This window comes from Microtus oregoni, unplaced genomic scaffold (genome assembly GCF_018167655.1).
Source record: "Microtus oregoni isolate MIOR12 unplaced genomic scaffold, Mior012 000019F_ref0000042, whole genome shotgun sequence".
NCBI lineage: Eukaryota > Metazoa > Chordata > Mammalia > Rodentia > Cricetidae > Microtus > Microtus oregoni.
Window position 1 is genome coordinate 2,603,469 of NW_024543078.1, and position 6,982 is coordinate 2,610,450.

The following is a 6,982-nucleotide window of genomic DNA, read 5'->3' on the forward strand; positions in this document are numbered from 1 at the left end:
TGCTGTATGTAAAATTTCATTCTTTGAATTCATGAGACAAGAACCTGGCTGCCACTAATTCAGTGGAAATTTTGTGTGATCATGAAAGTCCATCACCCTAACTCCTGACTGAAAGTGCACAGGGGCTAGGAATTTCTCTCAAACTCAAGGACATCTTACTTTCCCAAATCATTAAGATATGAGAAACCCTTCTGTGCAATAACTGACCTTGCTCAAAGCCAGGGAGGGCAGCAGGGGGCAGTGGGGATGACACATGTGTTAGGAATGATGTGTGCCTCCATCCCCATAGGTAGGAGAGGGATAAATTCCAGAACTCTCTGGGGGAGGAAAACAGCTAAGTGTGGGCCACCTGCCTTTACCTAGGGAGGAGAGGGGTGCAGGATAAAGTAAAGGCTGAACTGGTGGCCATGTCCTTTGAAAGCCCCATCTGTGAGGTCGGGCGGTGGTGGCGCACACCTTTAATACTTGCACTCGGGAGGCAGAGGCAGGCAGATCTCTGTGAGTTCGAGGCCAGCCTGGTCTACAAGAGCTAGTTCCAGGACAGGCTCCAAAGCTACAGAGAAACCCTGTCTCGAAAAACCAAAAACAAACAAAAAGAAAAAAGAAAGCCCCACCTGCATCCGCAGCCCAGAGTCTGGGGTGTTTATCTTGAGAGTCAGTCACAGCCCCCATAGGGCTGCTGCATCCCTGACATGGTAGAGAACACTCTGGCATACATCTAGAGGTCCTTGAAATGGCAAAGGAGCCCAAAGTGGCTTCCAAGGGCTTCATGTGCACTCCGGAGTGGTTGAAGTTGGCTTCTCCCCACCCCTGCCCTGCTTCTCTCTGGAGACTCTATTGTTGATCTGAGATAGCTTGGGACAGAATAGGGTCACATTTTCTACCATGGACATGAAGGGTGTTAGCAGTGGGGTATATGGGAGGGGTTGTGACCTCTAAGATTATTGCAGTTTTCTCAAAAGGCTGCTTTTTCAGTTTTTAAATTAGACTTAATAATTTTATTTTGTATTTTTTTGTGCATGTTTGTGTGGGCACCACATGCATAGTTGGTACTTGAAGAGGTCAAAAGAGGGTATGGGATCCTCTGGAACTAGAGTTACAGATGGTAATGAACTACCATGTGGGTGTTTGGAACAGGAACCTGGTCCCCTACAAGAGCAGCAGGGGCACTTAACAGTCATCCTTCTGATCCCCCTCTTTATCAGCTTCTTTTTTTAAAAAAAAAGTTTTAATTAAGATTCTTTCTCTCTCTCTCTCTCTCTCTCTCTCTCTCCACGCTCGCTCTGTGTGTGTGTTCACATGTGTGCATGTACGTGTAAGAGAGTGCATGTTGAGTGGGCACATACTCAGCACATGCATGGAGGTAAGAGAACAGCCTGTCATACAGCCAGCTCTTTCCTTTCACTGTGACGGTTCTGGGGACCAAATGCAGGTCTTCTGATCAGGCAGTAAGTGCCCTACCCCTGAGCCACCATCTTGTAGGTTTGTGCCCTGTCTCTCTCTCTCTCTCTCTCTCTCTCTCTCTCTCTCTCTCTCTCTCTCTCTCTGACATGGTCTCTGTGTAGGCCCGTCTGTCTGTCCTGGAACTCTTACCCTTTCCCAAGACGTGTATTTCATCACTGTGTAGCCAAGGATGACCTAGAACTCCCATTCTCCTGCCTCTACTCTCCAATGCTGGGATGGAAGGCATGTGCCGCTGTTGTAGTAATAAGAGCGGCGGGCTGTGTCCCCGGCACTCGGCTGCCCCCACGGCTAGCTTTACCTGAAATAATTACACGGAAACTGTATTCTTTTAAACACCGCTTGGCCCATTTCTATCTAGCCTCTTCTAGGCTAGCTCTCGCACCTGGACTAGCCATTTCTAATAATCTGCTGTAGTCCACGAGCTGGCTTACCAGGAATGATCTTAACCTGTGTCTGCCTGGAGTGGGAGAATCATGGCAACTCCTTGACTCAGTTTCTTTCTCCCAGCATTCTGTTCTGTTTACTCCGCCTACCTATGTTTTAACCTATGAGGGCCAGCCAAGCAGTTTCTTTTTTTTTTTTTTTTTTTTTTTTTTTTTTTGGTTTTTCGAGACAGGGTTTCTCTGTGGTTTTGGAGCCTGTCCTGGAACTAGCTCTTGTAGACCAGGCTGGTCTCGAACTCACAGAGATCCGCCTGCCTCTGCCTCCTGAGTGCTGGGATTAAAGGCGTGCGCCACCACCGCCTGGCTCAAGCAGTTTCTTTATTACTTAACCAATGAAATCAACAGATTGATATATGACACTCCCACATCATGCCGCCATACTAGGAGTAAAGCCAGGGCTCTGTGCATGTGAACCAGCACTGTACCAGTTGGGGTCCATCCTTAGCTTCCCACTTTCACACAAAGGTCCTTGTTCATGTTCTGTTTCCCGATAATCGGGTCGGCTGGGATCTTTCTCGTTCTTACATAGTGGGGCATCAAACCCAGGACCTTTTCCATGCCAGGCACATGGCATTCCATCTAGGCTATGTCTCTGGCCATTTTAAAATATTTTTTCATAACTCTATACATAAGTGCTCCACATCATTTTACCTGTCCCTCCCCCTAAACTCCCTTCATGCCCTCTCCCAAATTCATGGTGTTTTCTTTAATTATTATTGAAATGTATATACTTATGCACTTAGAATATATATATATATTCTAATTTATAGATATATAAAACCTACTAAGTTATTAGCATTGTTTGTAAGTATATGTGTCCATGGCTGCTTGCTTGGGATTAGACATCTTGTTAGGATGCTCATCCCCTTGAGAAAACGGACTCTCCCTCTTTTAGCAGTCCTTGGCCACTCACAGCTCTTCATCTTGCAGGGGACCCGTAGAATTTCCTCCGTCTATATTGGCATGTCAACTGGTGTCACTATGCTTGTCCTGGAAGGACTGGCTCACACAGCATCTGGAGGTAGGTGCTATGTAAGGTGGTAAGGCAGAGGAGCAACTGACAGTCCTACTCCTCTGTAAATGTCATGAAATACAACGACTGTACCGGCAAAGATATCTTGGTAAGTTTGAGGCCTGGCTGGGTCGTCTGAGACCCAATGACAGAACAAAAGAAACAGGTGGTGGGTGGGGCTGGGGAGGAGATGGAGAGAGAGAATACATATGACAACAAAACAACACACATACACATGCCTACAAACAGACTGTTTAAGAACATGTCTGTTAAGTTTTACTTTTGTTTGCTGTCAGTTTGAGACAAGGTCTCACGTTGTCCCAGACTAGCTTCTAACTCATTGTGTTTGTTGCCCATGATGAATCTGATGCTGCCATCCCAGCATCCAGCAGGTGGAGACAGAAGGATCGGGAGTTTAAGATGTGATGCTAGTCTGGGCTACATGAGATCTTATCCCAGAAACAAAACAAGGGCAGGGTGGACAAGGCGACTTAGCAGGTTAAGGTCCTAGCTTGGTAGCTTGATTTTCTGAGTTCGGTTCCTGGAACCTACATGGTGGAAAGAGAGAAGCAATGGTTCTAAGTTGTCCTCTGATCTCCACGGGCGCGCCTTGGCGTGCGTGTGTGTCCTGCTTCTATTAGATAAACGTGAGACAAACAAATGAAACCCAATACCAGTTCTAAACCTTAAATAAACAAACAAAAATTAAACAACAAAACAATCAAAACCAAACATCTACAAACTAAAACACCTTCAAATCACATCACTGGTCACCTGGGGCGTATGGGGTCTGCTGAGTTTGGGATATCTTATTATTGAGGATGTGGCTATAATGGTAGCTGCTTTATAGCTAGGTATCTTGGCCTGAGATCGTGTATAATGGCTTTCTTTTGGGCCACCAACCAGCTTCCAAATTACGACACAGAGACTTCTTATTTTATTTTATTTTATTTTTGGTTTTTCGAGATAGGATTTCTCTATAGCTTTGGAGCCTGAACTGGAACTATCTCTTTTTTTTTAAATTAATTTTTTATTATGTATACAATAGTCTGTCTGCGTGTATGCCTGAAGGCCAGAAGAGGGCACCAGACCTCACTACAGATGGCTGTGAGCCACCATGTGGCTGCCGGGAATTGAACTCAAGACCCTTGGAAGAGCAGGCAATGCTCTTAACCGCTAAGCCATCTCTCCAGCCCTGGAACTATCTCTTGTAGACCAAGTTGGCCTCAAACTCACAGAGATCCGCCTACCTCTGCCTCCTGAGTGCTGGGATTAAAGGAGTGCACCACCATGCCCGTAAACTTATTTTTTTATAATTAAATTTTTTCATTCATTTTACATCCGACCACAGTTTCCCTTTCCTTCTCCCCCCCTGTTTCTTCCCCCTCCTCCCTTTGCCCACCTTCCCCGTTTCTGTTCAGAGAGGGGCAGGCCTCCCACGGTGTCCACAGAGCACGGCATATCGAGTTGAGGTAGGACTAAGCTCCTGACATGGAGACTTCTTATTAATTATGAATGCCCGGCCTTATCTTATGCTTGTCCCACTAGTTCTTATAACTTAAATTACCCTGTTTCTCTTCACCCATGTTTTGTATTTTTTACCCTTTCTTTCACTCTGTGCGCCCTGCTTTGTGGCTGGCAGGTGGCTGCTGGCCCTGGCATGTCTCTCTTTCTCCTGCATTCTCTTCTCACACTCCCCCTCTCGCCTAGACCCCTCCTCCTACTGATTCTTTCTGCCCACCAGTCCCAACTATCCCTCTACTGCCTAGCTATTGGCTGTTCAGTTTTTTTTATTGGACCAATCAGGTATCTTAGGCAGGCAAGGTGAAACAGCAAGACATCTTAACATAATTAAAGAAATGTAGCATAAGCTAATATAACAGACCACTAGTTAAAGTAATATTCCACAACATAAACAAATGTAACACATATTTACATAGTTAAAGTAGTATTCCATAAAAATGGTGGCACATGTCTTCAATCCCAGCTCTTGGGAGGCAGAGGCAGGCAGATCTTCATAAGTTTGAGGCCAGCCTGGTCAATATGGCAAGTTCTAGGACAGCAGGTATGCTGTATTGTAAGATCTTGTTTCAAAAACAATAATAAAAACAACAAAAAATATAGCTATGCTTTTTCCATAACAGAAAACAGAGACAAATCTGCGGTGGGAGGACAGAGAGACAGCAAGCGTCCTCCTCGTCGCTCCTATCTTGTTTTTTGAGACAGTGTCTGTTGTTGAACCAGGCACCTGCTGATTTGGCTAAGCTTGTTTCCAGGAATCCTCCTGTTTCTGCTCCCTAGTGTTTGGACTGTAAATGTGTCTCACCCAATGCTCGTGTGGGATCCAAATTCAGGTCCTTGAGCTTGCAGAACAAGCACTTTTCAAGAGAACCATCTCCCAAGCCCCCACACTGGAGATTTCTTACAATCAGCATGGTTCCAGTTCTGGTTAGTTTGTTCTTGGTTCTGGGAGAGCTGCCTTGCGCAATGTAGAATGTCATTTCTGAACCTCTGGGTTCTGCTCAAAAAATGGCCAAAATACACTGTGGCGGTTTGAATGAGGCCACTAGATCTGCGGGCTTAGTTCCCAGTTGGCGTCCTGTCTGGGAAGGATTTGGTGTGTGGCCTTGCTGGAGGAGGTGTATCACCGTGGGAGGGGTGTATCACCGTGGGAGGGGTGTATCACTGTGGGAGGGGGAGCTTTGAGGTCTCACAAGCCCTGATCAGTCCTAGTGTCTCTCTGTTTCTCGCCATGATTGCCTGTTTCCCACCATGATGATCATGGACTAACCATCTGATACTGTAAGCAAGCCCCCAATTAAATACTTGTTTTAAATAATAAAGAATTGCCTTGGTCGTGTGTTAACTGAGGTTTCTGTCCTGCCTGGTTCCCACAGTCGCTAAGTCCCAAAGAAATCACACAGAAGTCTATATTAATCATAACCTGATTGGCCCATTAGCTCGGGCTTCTTATTATCTCTTATAACTTACATTAGCCCATTATTCTTATCTGTGTTAGCTACATGGCTCAGTACCTTTTTCAGCAGCGTAGTAACATCTTGCTTCTTCTGTGTCTGGGCAGGACTGCAGAGGAGCTTCTCTCTTTCCAGAATTCTCCTGTTCTCATTGACCCGCCTCTACTTCCTGCCTGGCTACTGGCCAATCAGCATTTATTTAAAACATAACTGACAGAATATAGACAGTTGTCCCGCCCCAGTCGTGGTGTCCCTTTGTAACAACAGAACAGTGCCTGAGACACACTTCCCTAAGTCACAACACTCAAAGCTACTTTTAGGCCCTCCCAAGCCTTCGGCAGGAGAATCATCACACATTTTAAGTCATAGTGAGACCATGTCTCTAAAACAGCCACAGAAAAATGCTTCCTGGACTGGGGATTGGCTCACTGTGTTCTACCATTTGTGGAGCACAGGTGAAGCTTGTGATTCCCTTCCCCACCACTAAGGGAGTTACACATTTGTCTTTCTGATCTGGTTCTCTCTGTCTCTCTCGTGCATCATTCCAATTTACAGTTACACATTTTTGGTTTTGACTTCGGAGATTGAACCAGGCTTTGTACGTGTTAGACACATGCTCTACTTATTATGCAATAAAAATATTTTTACAACTCCAAAATTTCCATGGCAAACTGGGCATGTTTCTTCAGCCAATCAACCAATGAAAACAGAGCAAGCATTTTATAAACGGAAAAAATTAGGGTTTGGGAATATAGCCAGGCATGGCGGCATGTGGTTGTAGCCTTAGCCTTGGGTAAGAAATAGGGTGACAGAGACAGGTGGGCCTGAAGATCATTAGCCAAACTGGTGAGCTTCTCAAAAACATAACAATGGGGGCTGGAGAGATGGCTCAGTGGTTAAGAGCATTGCCTGCCCTTCCAAAGGTCCTGAGTTCAATTCCCAGCAACCACATGGTGGCTCACAACCATCTGTAATGAGGTCTGGCGCCCTCTTCTGGCCTGTAGGCATACAGACAGAACATTGTATACTAAATAAATAAATATTAATAAAAAAAAAACATAACAATGGAGGGAGAGCCCTCGGAGTAA